We start from the raw sequence: 17,468 nt of genomic DNA, 5'->3' as shown, positions 1-17,468 counted from the left end.
GGGCAATCATCAGGAAGATGGACACAGGCATTCTGCGAGTCGGAGCGTGAAACGATAGAAGTTTGAATCGTTGTGGCAAGTCAGAGAATCTGAAAAGGGAGGTGGACGGACTAAAGTCAGATGTAGTTTGTATAAATGAAGTACGTTGGCAGGAAGAACAGGATTTTTGGTCTGGCGACTACCGAATTATCAACACGAAATCAAACAGGGGAAATGCAGGAATTGGTTTAATAATTAATAGAAAATATGGTAGCAAGTAAGTTACTAGGATCAGCATAGTGAAAGGATTAGTGTTGTCAATATAGACACCAAACCAGTGCGCACCACAATAGTGCAGGTGTACATGACTACCATTACAGCGGATGGTGAATAAATTGAAAGAATATATGAGATATAGGAAATGTAATACAATATGGAAAAGTGATGGGAGACTGCAACGCAGTGGTAATCCAAGGAAGAGAAGGTAATACAGTAGGAGAATTCGGATTGGGACAAAGGAATGAACGAAGAAGTCAGCTGGTTGAATTCTGCACTGATCATAATTTAATTCTGTCTAATACTTGGTTCAAACACAACAAACGACGGCTGTATACGTGGAAGAGACCTGGAGACACTGGAAGGTATCAAACAGACTTCAATATGGTTAGGCAGAGATTCAGATTTGCTGTACTGCAAGACTTTCCCAGGAGCAGACGTGGTCTGTGACCACAATTGTTGGTCATGCAATGCCATCTGAAGTTTAAGAAACTGAAGAAACGAAGGAATGCAAGGGGATGGGTTCTAGACAAGTTTAAAGAAAAGCGTGAGACAAGATTAAAGAAAAGAGTGTGAGGAAATGTTTGAAGGACTAAGTTGCACAAGGACTAAATGAAAAGGCTGAAGGAAACACCATAGAGGAATAACAGACAGTCTTGAAAAATGAGGTCAGTAGGGCTGCTGGATAAACGTTAGGAAGGAAGGAAATATCAACTAAGTATGAATGGATAACTCAGGAGATACTACACCTGATTGATGAACGACGAAAATACAAGTGTCCAAGAAATGAAGAGGGCAGAAATGAATACACGCGATTAAAGAATGGAGTGGCTATAAAGTGCAAGATAGCTAAGGAAGAATGGATGAAGGAGAAGTGCAAGGATGTTGAAGGTTGTTTGATCCTAGGAAATGTAGATGCTGCATAGAGGAAAATCAAGGAAACCATTGGAGAAAGGAAATCTAGGTGTATGAATATTAAGAGCTCAGATGGAAACCACTTCTAAGGAAAGAAGAGACCGAGCTCGATAGCTGCAGTCGCTTAAGTGCGGCCAGTATCCAGTATTCGGGAGATAGTGAGTTCGAACCCCACTGTCGACAGTCCTGAAAATGGTTTTCTGCGGTTTCCCATTTTCACAACAGGCAAATGCTGGGGCTGTACCTTAATTAAGGCCACGGCCGCTTCCTTCCTACTCCCAGTCCTTTCCTGTCCCATCGTCGCCATAAGACATATCTGTGTCGTGCGACGTAAAACAACTTGTAAGGAAAAAAAGAAGACAAAGCAGAAAGATGGCAGGAACATGTCCAACTGCTGTATCAAGGTAAAGACTTAGATGAATTGGTCCTGGAACAAAAAGAGACTGTTGATGCTGATGCATTGGGAGACCCAGTTTTGGGGTCAGACATCGACAGAGCTGTGAAAGACCTAAACAGAAAAGAGGCACCTGGAATTGATGATATTCCCTCTGAATTACTGACTGCCTTAGGAAAAACCAGCATGGCAAGGTAATTCCATCTAATGTGTAAGGTATGAGACAGGAAAACTGCCATCCGATTTTCGGCAGAATGTTGTTATACCTATTCTCGAGAAAGCCGCTACTGACAAGTGTGAGAACTACCGCACCGTTAGTTTAGTATCTCATGCCTGGAAAATTTTAGCACGTATTATTCACAGGAATTGTTCATGGCGTGGTTTAGTGTAGTCACGACCTAGTTCGTGAACCATGGGCAACGGCTGAGTGGATTAGTAAGTGGTCCTGAAAGTCGGGATACCAGTTGCTATGGAACGGGAGCGAACATCTCAGACTTATTCTGAGCCATGGCCCTCTTTGTGCTCTAACCACACGGCTAGGACTAAAATATCTACCGGTGGTCTCTAACCCGTCAGAGGAGAGATCCTCACTTGGACTATGTGCAAGTAGGGTAGCATCTTGCTTCATGAATTTACCGAGCTCACAACATTTTAAGCAAGCCTCGGACCTATGGGAGTAACGGAGTCCCATTCCCACTTGACAGGCGAGGGACTCCTTGGAAACAACTTGGCGAACGAAATGCAAATCGATGGGGAGCTATCAGTATTCATGCGGCTTATGGAAGGAAGAAAATAGAACTGGCTGAGTCAGCAAAGGGGATGTATCTTGATGTGCTAGGAGTAAGTGATATTCGGGTAAGAGGGGATAACGAGGAAGAGATTGGAGATTATAAAGTGTACTTGACGGGTGTTATGAAGAGAAGGGAAAAGTATGGAGTAGGGCTGTTTATCAGGAATACCACTGCACGCAACATAGTTTCTGTTAGGCACGTAAATGAACGAATGATGTGGGTAGATTTGGCAGTTGGAGGAATTAAGACGAGAATTGTCTCAGTGTATTAACCATGTGGGGTTTCAGATGAGGATGAAGTTGACGAGTTTTATGAAGCTTTGAGTGGCATCGTAGTCAAGATCAACAGCAAAGGTATGATAGAGCTAATGGACGATTTCAGGAAATATAACTGAAGGATACGAAAGGGTGATTGGTAAATGTGGGGAAGATATGGAAGCTAATGGGAATGGGAAGCGTTTGCTGGACTTCTGTGCTAGTATGGGTTTAGCAGTTACGAACACATTCTTCAAGCATAAGACTATTCACCGCTACACATGGGAGGCTAGGGGTACCATATCCATAATAGACTATATCTTAACCGACTTTGAATTCAGAAAATCTGTTATGAATGTACGAGTTTTCCGGGGATTTTTCGATGATACAGACCACTATCTGATCTGTAGTGAACTTGCATCTCCAGGCCTAGGATAGAGAAAGTGAAATCTGTCTGCAAACGAATAAGAGTAGAAAATCTCCAGGACGATGAAATTAGACAGAAGTACATGGATATTATTAGTGAAAACATTCGAACAGTAGACCGTAAGCAGGTTCAGGATATAGAAAGTGAATGGGTGGCATACAGGGATGCTGTAGTAGAAACAGCAAGGGAATGCCTAGGAACAACTGTGTGTAAAGATGGGAAATGCGAACATCTTGGTGGAATGAGGAAGTGAGAGCAGCTTGTAAATGTAAAAAGAAGGCTTCTCAGAAATGGATCCAATCAAGAGCCGATGCAGACAGGGAATTGTACGTAGATGAAAGATACAGAGCGTAACAAATTGTTGTTGGATCCAAAAAGAAGTCATGGGAAGATATTAGTAATAACCTGAAAAGGCTAGGTCAAGCAGCAGGGAAACCTTTCTGGACAGTAATAAAGATCTTAAGAAGGGAGGGAGAAAGGAAATGAACAGTGTTTTTGGTAATTCAAGTAAACTCATACAGGATCCCAGGGATTCACTGGAGAGGTGAAGGGAATATTTTGAACATCTTCTCAACGTAAAAGGATATCTTCCTGGTGGTGTTGCGAACAGTCAAGCTAATGGGGAGCAGGAAAATAATGTAGTGAAATTACGCTTTAGGAAGTGGAAAGGATGGTAAATAAACTCCACTGTCGCAAAGCAGCAGGAATAGATGAAATTAGACCTGAAATTGTGAACTATAGTGAGAAAGCAGAAATGAAATGGCTTCATAGTGTAGTAACATTAGCATGGAGTGTTGGTATGGTACCTTCAGATTGGACGAAAGCAGTAATTTCACCTATCTATAAGCAAGGGCAAAGAAACTATCGAGGTATCTCATTGATTTGTATTCCAGGCAAACTATTCGCTGGCATATTGGAAGGGAGGGTGCGATAAGTGGTTGAGAAAAAGTTTGATGGAAAACAATGTAGTTTCAGACCACAGAGGGGCTTTCAGGATCAGGTTTTCAGTGTGCGCCAGGTAAATGAAAATGGCAGAAAGATATCCTTTTACGTTGAAGAGGAATAGACAGTTGTGTTTATGATTCGTAGATCTAGAGAAAGCATAAGACAGGGTACAATGGGAAAAGATGTTCGCCATACTGGGGGACTGTGGAATTAAAAGTAGATTAATAAAATCAATCAAAGGCATTTATTTTGACTATTGGGCTTCAGTGAGAATTGATGGTAGAATGAGTTCTTGGTTCAGCGTACTTACAGGGGTTAGACAAGGCTGTAATCTTTCACCTTTGCTGTTCGTAGTTTACATGGATCATCTGCTGAAAGGTATAAAGTGACAGGGATGGATTCAACTAGATGGAAAAGTAGTAAGCAGTCTGGCCTATGTTAACGACTTGGTCATAATGGCAGATTGTGCTGAAAGCTTGCAGTCTAATATCTTAGAACTTGAAAATAGGCGCAATGAGTATGGTATGAAAATTAGCCACTCGAAGACTAAATTGGTGCCGTAGGTAAGAAATTCACCAGAACTGGATGTCAGTTTGGTGATACAAAACTGGGACACGTAGATGATTCCAAATATTTGGGTTGTGTGTTCTCCCAGGATGGTGATATAGTAAGTGAGATTGAATCAAGGTCTGTTTTCAGACCAACTTTGTTTTACGGGAGCGAAATCTGGGTGGGCTCAGGATATCATATTCATAAGTTAGAAGTAACAGACATGAAAGTAGCAAGAATGATTGCTGGTACAAACAGGTGGGATCAATGGCAGGTAGGTACTCGGAATGAGGAGATGAAGGCTGAGTTTGGAATTAATTGGATGGATGAAGCTGTACGCATAAACCGGCTTCGGTGGTGGGAGCATCTGGTGCGTATGGAGGAGGATAGGTTAGCTAGGAGAAAAATGGACTGCGTTATGGAGGGTTCGATAAGTAGAGGAGACCAAGACGACGATGGATAGACTCAGTTTATAACGATTTAAATATAAGGGGTATAGAACTAAATGAGACCACAGCACTAGTTGCTTAGGATTGTGGCGACGTTTAGTAAATTCACAGTGGCTTGCAGACTGAAAGCTGAAAGTCATAACGGCCTATAATTATAATCCCTGTATGTATGTATGTATGTTATTTACGGAAGAATGGAAAGACAAGTTGTAGCCGAGCTGGGAGAAGATCAATTTGGCTTCAGAAGAAATACAGGATCACGTGAAGCCTTCCTGACTTTACGTCTAATCTTAGAGGCTCCAATTAAGAAGGACAATCCTACATAGACTACATGGCATTCGTAGATCTAGAAAAGACCTATGAGAATATTAATTGGACCAAGCTATTTGAGATTATGAAGGTGATTGGGATCAGATACCCAGAAGGAAGAATTATCTACAATCTCTATAAATATCAGTCTGCAATGCTAAGAATCGAGGGCTTTGAAAAACAAGCAGAATTCCGGAAAGGAGTGAGGCAAGGCTGCAATTTGTCCCCATCCTTTTCAATGTTTACATAGAACAGGCAGTAAAGGAAATCAAAAAGGAATTTGGAAAGGGAATTACAATACAAGGAGAGGAAATCCAAACCCTGATATTTGCCGCTGACATTGTTATAGACTGCAGAGTATGTCTAGAAGTCGCTCAAATGGTACGGACGGAGTCTTGTGTAAGGAGTACAAGATGAATATAAACAAGTCAAAAAAAAAAACGTAATGGAGTGCCGTGGTACAAAGACAGTTGATGCAGATAATATTAGATTAGGAAATGAAGGCTTAAAGGAAGTAGACGAATACTCTTATTTCGGTAGTAAAGGAACTAACGATGGCAGAAGTAAGGAGGACATAAAATGCAGACTAGCACAAGCAAGGAAGAGCTTTCTTAAGGAAATAAATTTCCTCACTTCGAACATTGATATAGGAATTACAAAGATGTTTCTGAAAACTTTCATCTAGAGCGTGGCATTGTATGAAAGTGTAACATGGACGATAACTAGCTCAGAAAGGAAGAGAATAGAACCCTATGAAATGTGGTGTTACAGAAGAATGCTGAAGGTGAGATGGATAGATCGAATCACGAATGAAGAGATACTCAATCCAATTGGTGAGAGGAGATCGATTTAGTTAAATTTGACCAGAAGAGATAGAATGATTGGACACATCTTAAGACACCCAGGATTGTGCAGTTGGTTTTGAGCGAAGTGTAGGTGGTAAGAATGGTAGGGTTAGACCAAGGTATGAATGTGACGAGCAGATTAGAGCCGATGTAGAATGCAGTAGTTACGTAGAAATGAAGGTTAGCACAAGATAGGTTTGTATGAAGGGCTGCATCAAACCCGTCTATAGACGTTTTCTGCTATTTGCTTTACGTCGCACCGACACAGATAGGTCTTATGGCGACAATGGGACAGGAAAAGCCTAGGAATAGAAAGGAAGCGGCCGTGGCCTTAAGTAAGGTACACTCCAGCATTTGCCTGGTGTGAAAATGGGAAACCACGGAAAACCATCTTCAGGGCTGCCGACAGTGGGATTCGAACCTACTATCTCCCGGATGCGAGCTCACGCTTGCGCCCCTAACCGCACGGCGTCGTCTATAAGCTGAAGTCTCAAACATTATTATTATTATTATTATTATTATTATTATTATTATTATTATTATTATTATTATTATTATTGCCCGTCCCGCCCTCTAGAGGTAGCGAGTTTGCCTCTTACCTGGAGGCCCTTGAAACGACTTCCGGCCAGGTCAGGGAATTTCCCTAATAATCTGAGGGCTTGTTCGTTTCCCTCTAAGCCTAGCCTACGTGTGATCAGTTGAGGTGCTATCGGACAGTAAAATAGTGGCCACGGTCTAGAAAACAAAGAGATTTCGCCTCGCTGCACACACACTTACCTCGCTTGGCATATAGTTGTTGTGCAGATAAGTGGGGTAAAATGTCACTCGTTTCGACGATATCTATGAGGAAAATTGAAATGTGACAGTAAACAAAAGGACATATTAGAAATTGTGTGACAGAAAATCGCTGCACACACACTTACCTCGCTTGGCATATAGTTGTTGTGCAGATAAGTGGGGTAAAATGTCACTCGTTTCGACGATATCTATGAGGAAAATTGAAATGTGACAGTAAACAAAAGAATATATTAGAAATTGTGTGACAGAAAATCGATTAATTTTTGGCATATTTACAAAAAGTCAAAATATATTATTAATAAGCGGATAAAAACCTATAGAAAACGTATACAAGAGGAAACTAGACTGAACGAGCGTTTAAATAAGAGAGTCGGCGGTTGCAGAGTAAACTGCGACCTACAAGCTGCTACAGCTGCACCTTGACCTGACAGTTCCGCACTGCAACCGTACAACAGAGCAGATGACCGGTGGCTACGGCTCTACACATCTTCATTCGCACGATGGAGAGGGGATGGTCCCTGTTTTTCTGTAGTTTCATATTCTCCTGCACTAAGGTGAATTCCTAGTATAGGCCACGCTCACAAACCCCTTCAGCTCCTCCGTACATCTCCGTCACTGAATCAAATATCCCTGGTTTTGAGAGACGGCCTTACCGTCTAGGAGATCCACTGTACCCTTCAGGGATGGAATTAAAACTTGTATAGTTGTAGCAGTAATCAAATAAGACCAAAAGTACGTTTACATCTCCGGAATTTTCTTATTTTTACAAGTTACTTTACGTGGCACCGACAAAGGTAGATAGATCTTATGGTGACATTGGGAAAGAAAAGAGCTAGGAATCGGAAGTAATCGGCCGTGGTCTTAATTAAGATACAGCCCCAGCATTCGCCTGGTTTGAAACTGGGGAAACCACGGAAAACCATCTACGGGGCTGCCAAATGTGGGGTTCGAACCCACTATCTCCGGATTACTGGATACTGGCAGCACTTAAGCGATTGCAGCCATCGAGCGCGGTCATCTACGGAATTAACGAGATGGCTACGAGAGCATCGCAAACTCGACCTTGCTTCTTGTAAAACCAAACGACATTGTACATCATGTATCTCTTACGTCTCTTGTCATTTGCCATTGTTCAATAAAATTTGGACAAATTCTAAACACTCTGCAAATGAAAATTTAGATGAATAAATTAAACTATGTGAAAATTTCAAATTGTTTAATTGTTTATAGGGGTAGCGTGCCTGCCTTTTACCCGGAGGCCCCGATTCGATTCCCGGCCAGGACAGGAATTTATATCTCTATCTGAGGGCTGGTTCGAGGTCCACTCAGCCTACGTGAATAGAATTGAGAAGGTATCTGACGGTGAGATAGCGGCCCTGGTCTAGAAAGCCGAGAATAACGGCCGAGAGGATTTGCTGTGCTGACCACACGACACATCGTAATCAGCTGGCCTTCAGGCTGAGCAGCGGTCGCTTGGTAGGCCAAGGCCCTTCAAGGGCTGTAGTGTCATGGGGTTTGTTTCTGTTTAATATTTATAATTACAATACATGATAGACATTTCACGTAAATTACACTAACGACCCTACCTTATAACCTACGACGCCATTTCTGCATTATTAATATTATTATGATTATTATTAAAACCTCATAATTAGGCAGATTGCGATGATATGAGGTGGCTGGAAGATGGCTCCAAACTAGATCCCAAGAACATACTATGACGGGAATGTTGCTATAAAAGGTCTGGAGTTAGGCCTCGTGAGGGTTAGGGAAACCAATTTTGAAAGACCCTTGCCAAACGTGCCGGCCCCGCGGTCTAGGCGTAGCGTTCCCAGAAGACCTTGGTTCGATTCCCGGCCAGGTTCGAGATTTTTACCAGGACCTGAGAGTAGGTTCGATATCCACTCAGCCTACGTGATCGATTACAATTTAGGAGCTATCTGACGGTAAGAAGGCGAACCTGGTCTAAAACACCAAGAATAACGGTGGAGTGGAATCGTCGCACAGGCCATCCGTCATCTCGTATTCCCTACGCCCTCGAGCAGCGCAGCGGTCACTTGGTAGACCAAGACCCACAAGGCTGTTGCGCCGTTGGGTTTGGGGGAATTTGCCAAATGTGACGGGAAAAAGTAGAACATTACCTGTGGATGGACAGGACAAGCTGGAGGAACCTTATATACACCCGCACGCGGCTTCCTAGAACGGAGAATTGACGGCGATAATGATGCTGATGGTGATTTTTTAAAGTTTCTTTAGTCGCACCGACACAGATAGGTCTTATGGCGACGATGGGAGAGAAAAGGGCTAGGAATGGGAAGGAAGCGACCATGACCCCAGCATTTGCCTGGTATGAAAATGCGAAACCACGAAAAACCATCTTTACTGCTGCCGACAGTGAGGTTCGAACCCACTATCTCCCGAATACAGGATATTGGTCGTACTTAAGCGATTACGGCTAACGAGCTTGATATTATTATTGTTATTATTATTATTATTATTATTATTATTATTGTCCGACTTGTTGACTGAATGGTCAGCGTACTGGCCATTGGTTCAGAGGGTCCTGGGTTCGATTCCCGGCCGGGTCGGGGATTTTAACCTTAATTGGTTAATTCCATTGGCTCGGGGGTTGGGTGTTTGTGCTGTCCCCAACATTCCTGCAATTCACACACCACACATAACACTATCCTCCACCACAAAAACACGCAGTTACCTACACATGGCAGTTACCGCCTACCCTCATCGGAGGGTCTGCCTTACAAGGGCTGCAGCCGGCTAGACATAGCCACACGAAATTATTATTATTATTTTATAAAACCATCCCAATTTTAAATCACTTCTATGTAAAATTGATCGTTATATTAGCGTAAGTTTGCACAGTTCTGAATTCCTTACGTAACTCTACTTGACGGAAAAATTGAATTGTTGAGTCACGTTAATAACATGCATTTGCAAAATAAGCGCACGTGATTGATTACACAACAAGCAATTGATATTCTGCCCACGTGCTACTAAGGGTCCGCAGTCCGCAGGTTATGAACCCCGCCGCATTCAGTTGGATTAGTTAGCAAGATACTTGGCGTTCATTCACACTGAGGCGCTACAGGCAGGTGTATCAGTGGGCGCGTGCCACTCTCGTGGCCCTGTTTCTGGTGCAGCAGGCACCTGTCGGGGGTACTACCTGCGGTACTCATTGCCTCTTAAAGTGTATGTAGTAACTAGCCGAGTCCTCGGGCACCACGGCACTTCCGTAATTTCATTTCAAATAACCTCTCCTTTAAAGATTTTACACATTACAACAGTGGCAGGTGTCAATATACATTCTTAACAAGAGAGAAATTTGCATAGTTTGATTACCAACTCTTGCAGTAATAATAGCATTATGTCTTGTTATTTCATTTACTTGATTCATATTCCCGTTATTCACGATTTGGTACTATGACATTGAAATCTCATGTAATGAGATTTCTCCTCACTGCAAGGCCGTTGGTCTAATATACACTGTTACCTTGGTACTTCTAGTATTCAGTCATCACTGAATTACAGTCCGACTCGTTATCTGAATGGTCAGCGTACTGGCCTTCGGTTCAGAGGGTCCCGGGTTCGGTTCCCGGAAGGGTCGGGGATTGTAACCTTAATTAGTTAATTCCAATGGCTTGACGGCTGCGTGTGTGTGGCGTATTCAACATTAGAAATCATCCTAGGTAGAGCCCTCGTCTTCACATACATGCAGGTCGCCTAATAGGCCGTTTACTGGAAAAAGACCTGCGCCAGGCCTCCCCGGAGGCCATACGCCATGATTAGACTGAAGTACTTAAAGCAGGCTAAACAGGAAGTATAGTCTGCGATGAAGATGGATTGACGATAAACTGGAAAAGCGTAAGTTCATGGACGTCTGAAATGGTTATTTATACCAACAGTGACGTAAGGAGTGCTTACCATACAATGACGATTTTACTCCCGAGCAGTAGCAAGGACTGACAATAGAGGACCGAGCTCGATAGCTGCAGTCGCTTAAGTGCGGCAAGTATCCAGTATTCTGGAGATAGTAGCTTCGAACCCCACTGTCGGCAGCCCTGAAGATGGTTATCTGTGGTTTCCCATTTTCACACCAGGCAAATGCTGGGGCTGTACCTTAATTAAGGCCACGGCCGCTTCCTTCCCACTCCCAGCCCTTTCCTGTCCCATCGTCGCCATAAGACCTATCTGTGTCTGTGCGACGTAAAGCAACTAGCAAAACAAAAAGAAAAGACAATAGAGGGGTGACGTAAATTACATCAAAGGGAACTGTTTACCGCTTCAGACATACTTACATTACCCCTGTTCACCAGAGATTTTGTACGCAAAGAACCTCGCATTTGTCTAGGACGTCTTATCTTTAAATCCGCCACTGACTGCATATTACTCAGCACTACTTAATCATTCCCCGAAATTACATTCTGACGTTTCATCATTAAGATTCGTTGCCAACTTTCTGGACATCTAGTCTACATATCAAAAGTCACCAAGTCACTAACCTTCCTCCCATGATGCGGGCGGAACAAAATCAAAATCAAAATAGTAATCAATATAACACCGATGATCCTACCGAGAACAGTGTTATTCAAAGAATGTTAACCATCTGTGAGAACATGAGCTGGATGAGGGCTGTCTTTCAACTATCCAAATATTTGTAACTTCATTGAAGTTCTTTAATAAATAGAAGCCCGGAAAAGAGGAACAAACTATTTAAAAAAGTAAAATTATTGCACCTCGGCAAATTCGGCTCGAGTTTGTAACGATTATTTATTTAGAAGTCTTGACCGTTTAAGGAACTCTGTGTCAGTATATTTACTGGCATATTAAAGATGTCCTTCGGGACAAAATCCGGCACCTTGGCGTCTCCAAAAACCGGAGATAAAGATGCTCAGGTGGAGAGCGTGCATCACTAAATTAGATCGCGCTTCGAACGATAGCAAAAGGAAACGCTCTGGCGTTGCACAAATCTACGAGAAATTGAGTGGTTTCGGTACGTTTTAAGAGTGGGAGTCGACTCATTTATCAAGATGGACTACAACCTAGAGGTCGTCGACAGAAGACGAAAGGGAAGACCTAAGCAACAATCGGCCTACATACTACATAAAGGCCTCGAGAGTGTGAATGTACTGTACATCATATGCGGCCCGAGATAGATCTAAATGGAGACAGCACATCCATATAGGGGACCCCGCAACTTGGTGGAATAAACACTAAAGAAAAAGAAAGAGCTAAAGTCAACAATGTATAAGTTAAATATCATATAAGTAAGTGCACCGATATAATGTGCTGCTCCTTAAGATGAGATAGAAGAACCATACAGCTGATTAAAATGCTTTATTGATGGCGTTCCTCAGAGAGAAGTTCTCATCAATCAATGTGGATTCAGTGCCAAGATTGGTGACACAGCATCTGATAACCACCTTATTGTACATGTTGGTCGCTATGGGCCAGGAACTATAAATTACAGAGAAGAGCGTCTTCTGCAATCCTGTGTAGGTAAGTACAGGGCTGTTTTCACATTACCCTAGTCGTCGAATTACGTGACAACCTCTGGAGACAGACATCGCTGAAAGTCCTCCATCCTAAACAGCAGAAATTACCATGGTACTGAATGTGGTTCAGACCATGTCCCTGTCATTATTAAAATGCGACTGAAGCTCAAAGTCACGGCAAAGGCAAGAGAAATAAAAATTGATGATATGAGTTCTATGATGCTTTTGGTCCCGAACTGCAGATATTAAGAGCAAATTTAATTGACTCTGCAAACTTAGTATGAAGTAGCCTGAAGACCACAGCTCTATTAATGAAATACAGTACAAGGAAAGACCTCATTATCTCGGAATTCAGAGGTAAAACGTAGAAATTTTGAGGCTAAAAGTGGAAAATAGACAGCTAAAAGGAAACGTACAGAACTGATGAATATTTGCAATATACGCATCCCTCTCTCGGCAGATTCAAAATCAGTGCAAACTTGATAAAGCAAATCAGATACATTATATCTGTGAAGGTCAAGAAAATTACACGTGACTTCAAACTTCGCTCATGGGTTATGGAATGTTAGGAGATATATTTGTTGACTGAGGAATGAAACTGAGTCCTGTCTATTTCCTCACAGACACAGAAAATGCTATTACATATCCGCCTCGCCAAACCGACCATGTCTACTTAAAAATTTTTGTTTAATTTTGCGAATTGACCACTTAGGATCACGCTTCAAATTATATTTTCTTTGCCTGAAGTTTCCCCCTCCTCCTCCAGTTCTCCGTCATAAGGGCGCTATGCTGTTTCTTCTATTCATCCGTCTAGACTCTTCCCGTCTTTACGGTTCTTTCGACTTGAAACCGTTTCAAATTTTGAATCATGGTCCAAAATATCTTCCTGTTTAACGTCTGAACTTCCTGGATGTTGGACTTCCCTAGATCTTTACGAACTTTCTCAATTCATGCCGTCGTTTAACGAAACAAATTTTTTAATATTATACAAATTTTAAAAAAAGTCTCTCAAAAGAGGCGAATAAGATTTGGAACTACTCAATATTGAATAAAAAACAAATTTCATATAAGATGGAAAAGAATTTACGACGGCAATATTTGATGGTGAATTTCCAGAGAAAGCTGAGAAGAAATCAGTCAGTAAATGGATGGAAGAAAGAAAACAACAACATAGAGAAAAGAAGAAGAAATTTTGGGAAGACAAGAAGAAAAAACTATTTCGTATGGTCGTAAGATGGCCTAATGGAATGAATAAGAATAAGAATAATGAAAGATTATTATTATTATTATTATTATTATTATTATTATTATTATTATTATTATTTCTATTTAGGATCGTTTCAACCTCCTATGGGTTACGATTACACAACTTCCCTGACTGTTGATGTTCTTTCTTTTTACGCCAATACTCCTTCATTCTCTTGCTCGCCTTTGCTCGTTCCTCGTCCGAGAACACCTTGTTCTCCTGGGTTTCTCTACGAATAGATCAGTCACCTCGGCAATATTCCTTCTGAACACTGTTCTGTTTGTAATATCTCCCTGCTCAATGTCACATTTTTAAGATCCTGATGAACTTCTTTCAGCCATGGTACTTGGGTCTTTCTTCTTTCCTGGAAGATGAGGATCTTATTTGCTAGGCGTTCCGGTCCCATTCTTTTCATATGTCCATATAAAGTCAGTAGCCTTTTTCTTATCGAGGTTGAAATGTTCTCGCATTCTTCATACAGCTCTTGCTTTGATCTCAAACGGAAGGTAAATTCATTTCTTGTTGCTTTCTTGAGTCTCAGAATTTTCCTCAGAAATTTACACTCTTTCTTTTCTACTTCGGTAATCCCGTTTCTGGCAATTGTCTCTGCTGCATAGAGGCATTCAGGTTTCACCACGGTATTATAGTGTCTGAGTGTGGCTTGATAGGAGAGGGATTTCGACTTAAACGTTTCCTGCCATCGTCTGAATGCCATCTCCATCTTCTTTGCTCTGTCTTCGATAGCTAACTTCTTGTTGTTGTTAGGAGTCAGAATAAACCGTAGATATTTGAATTTGTGGACTCTCTTTATGTCATCATAGTCTCCATTATCCATGTTGTTTCTTTGAAATCTATGTTCATGTACTTACTTTTCTCAAAGGTATTTGCAGTCCTGCCTTTTCTGCTGTTTCTTGCAAAATCTCTATCTGTGTAGTAGCAGTCTCTAAATTTTCAGCGAAGAACACTAAGTCGTCTGCAAATGCAAGACTTTCAAATTTAAAGTCCAGTCATGTTGTGACCTATCTTGATTCGATTCGGGATATTTTGCTGACTCATTTCTTGTCGCCATTCCCTCATCACCTTTTCCAAGACGCAGTTGAAAAAGGACTGAAGAGAGGCCTCACACTTGTCTTGATTTCAAACGGTTCCGATAAGTCTCCAAGAAATTTTACTTGTGACCGTGTGTTTGCTAATGTCTGTTGTATTACATTAATTGTTTTTTCATCAGTTCCATATTATTTCATCACTTTTATTAATGTGTCCCTGTCGACAGAGTCATATGCCTTTGTGAAATCTACAATGTCATAATTACCTTCTTGTCTGCTGCTAAAGTTATAGTTTTGATTAAAGTCTTGATGGTAACACTAACTGTTCCAGTACTTTGTCCCCTGAGTATTTTAGAAGATCCGCCAAGATTGAATTTTTACCACATGTTTTGTTGTTTTTGAGGTTCTTAATGATTTCTTTTATTGCTCTTTGTCTGATGGAGATGAGTCGAAAAGTTTAGTTTGGGATTTTTGGAAGGACACCTCTCTTTTTTTTTGAAGTTCACAGTTCAGTAATACTTTAAAGGATTTTGCCAAATGTTCATAATTTTGTTTGCTATTCAGAATTAATTTACCGGAAACATTCTTGAAGCAGATAGTGGGTGGAGAATACTTTCTACGTTTTGATTTGAAGGTCTTATAGAACTTCTTTGTGTTGATCTTTTTGAAGTTTTCTTCAATATCCCTTATTTGATCTCTTTCAAATTTTCATTTGGCTTTACTGAAAACTATGGCCATCAATTTTCTTTCATTACTGAACCAATCAAAATCCTCTTTCGTGGAATTCCATGTATTCCATGCCTCAGAACGTTTCTTTAGAGCAGCTTCACACTCATTCTACCATTCCTCTTAGTGAGAAATATTGTATGTTTTGCAGGTTCTGGGATTTTTCGAGCCATTTCATCCCATTTGTATGTGTTCAATAAATTCAGTTCTTCCTGGTAGTTATCTACTCTATCTTGGTTTATTTCAAGTTGTTCGATTCTGTACTTTTGTATCATGAAATTTTTATTCTTGGTGTTGTTAGGAATGAATTCCATTTTGATACTTGTCCGATAGTGGTCTGAACCGATGTTTGCTCCTCGTTACACTCCAACATTCATTATTTTTCTGGGGTTATTGGTTGCGACATGGTCAATTGGATCTCTCCTAGCAGAGGGTTGGGTGTCCGCCATGTCTTCATCTGCTTTGGGGTCCTCTTGAGCTGTGTGGACATCATTTACATGTTGGAAGATTCACATTTATCTATTAACCTTTCGCCGTTTTTTGTTACGACTATGAGCATTAAAACCCCAATTAGAATCTTCGTGTGCCTGCCTGGAGTTCTGAATAATTATTTTTCAAGTTGAGACAAGAACTCGTGTACTTTCTTATTTTACGTCCCACTAACTACTTTCTGTCTCAGTCGTAGTAGGGCAACATTCACAACCATAGATTTCGACAGGACGGATGACACAGTACGGTAGATGTTTTATAATTTTTCATCCTGCGGTCGCATGTGACTTCAGTTGTTGTTCACCACTTCATCCGTCCGACTCGTTGGCTGAACAGTCAGCGTACTGGCCTTCAGTTCAGAGGGTCCTGGGTTCGATTCCCGGCCGGGTCGGGGATTTTAACCTTAATTGGTTAATTCCAAATGGCACGGGGGCTGGATGTATGTGTTGTCTTCATCATCATTTCATCCTCATCACGACGCGCAGGTCGCCTACAGGAGTCAAATAGAAAGACCTGCACCTGGCGAGCCGAACCCGTCCTGGGATATCCCGGCACTAAAAGCCATACGTCATTTCATTTCATTTCATTTCATGGAGTCGGAGCAAGTCGTCGCCGTCCGCCTTGAGAGATCGTTTGCCTGTGTGACGTCTTCGGTTTCTTTCTTGTTTAGGCACAGGCCGCATTCCGCCAGTCTATAGCTCCAATCTTCAGTTTGATGTTATAGATCCAGCTTGTTCTCTGCAGCCAACATGACATCGTCAGCGTGGAGAAGGGTCTACGGTAATGGGCACTCTAGGTCAGCTGTCACGGTGTCCATCACTAAGGGTCGTATTTAAGAACTGGAATTTGAGCGGATACTTTACAAAGTCTACTTTGATAGGAAAGTATAACTTTGCTCTAATTCCGTTTCATAAACACAACTTTCTCCAAAGTTGACTTTAGCTGAAGTAGACCCTGCAAAATCGATATTTCATGAACTGTATATGAGGTTGGTGATTATAATGTCTGTAATAATAACAGAAAATAAGAGAAGAGCGGATTTCGTCAAGCAGTTTAAGTTATTTCTGACCAGGCCTAACGTGTCGTATTTTTTCGCATTACTTTTTCTAGACCATAGAATAAAATAAAAAGCTTTTCAGCTCGTGAAAACTTGAAAAATTGAGGTTCTCTCCAGGCAGTCAGTACAGATATATTCTAATTATTCTTCTGACAGCTGGCTGGCTTACACCTCGTAAGTCAGCAGCAACTAGTTGAAAATGTTCTATAGCAAAATAATAAATTAGGCCTATAAATAGAATATTGCACTCATTTATTTAACTTAGCCTCAATAAGTTAAGTGTAAAATAGATTACAATAAAATAATAATAAGTCTAGTAATTCACTCTTACCCGTGGTATAGTATCTTAAAGCAATTAGCAGTTGTATGTGAAGAATAGGTAGTCCTCTTTGATTTTCCGTCATTAGTGCACTTCCAACACGCCAAGATGTCTAACACAGTTCATTTATCAAATATGTACCAA

The sequence above is a fragment of the Anabrus simplex genome, chromosome 1 (genome assembly GCF_040414725.1).
Source record: "Anabrus simplex isolate iqAnaSimp1 chromosome 1, ASM4041472v1, whole genome shotgun sequence".
Classification (NCBI taxonomy): Eukaryota; Metazoa; Arthropoda; class Insecta; order Orthoptera; family Tettigoniidae; genus Anabrus; species Anabrus simplex.
This window is presented reverse-complemented; position numbering follows the sequence as displayed.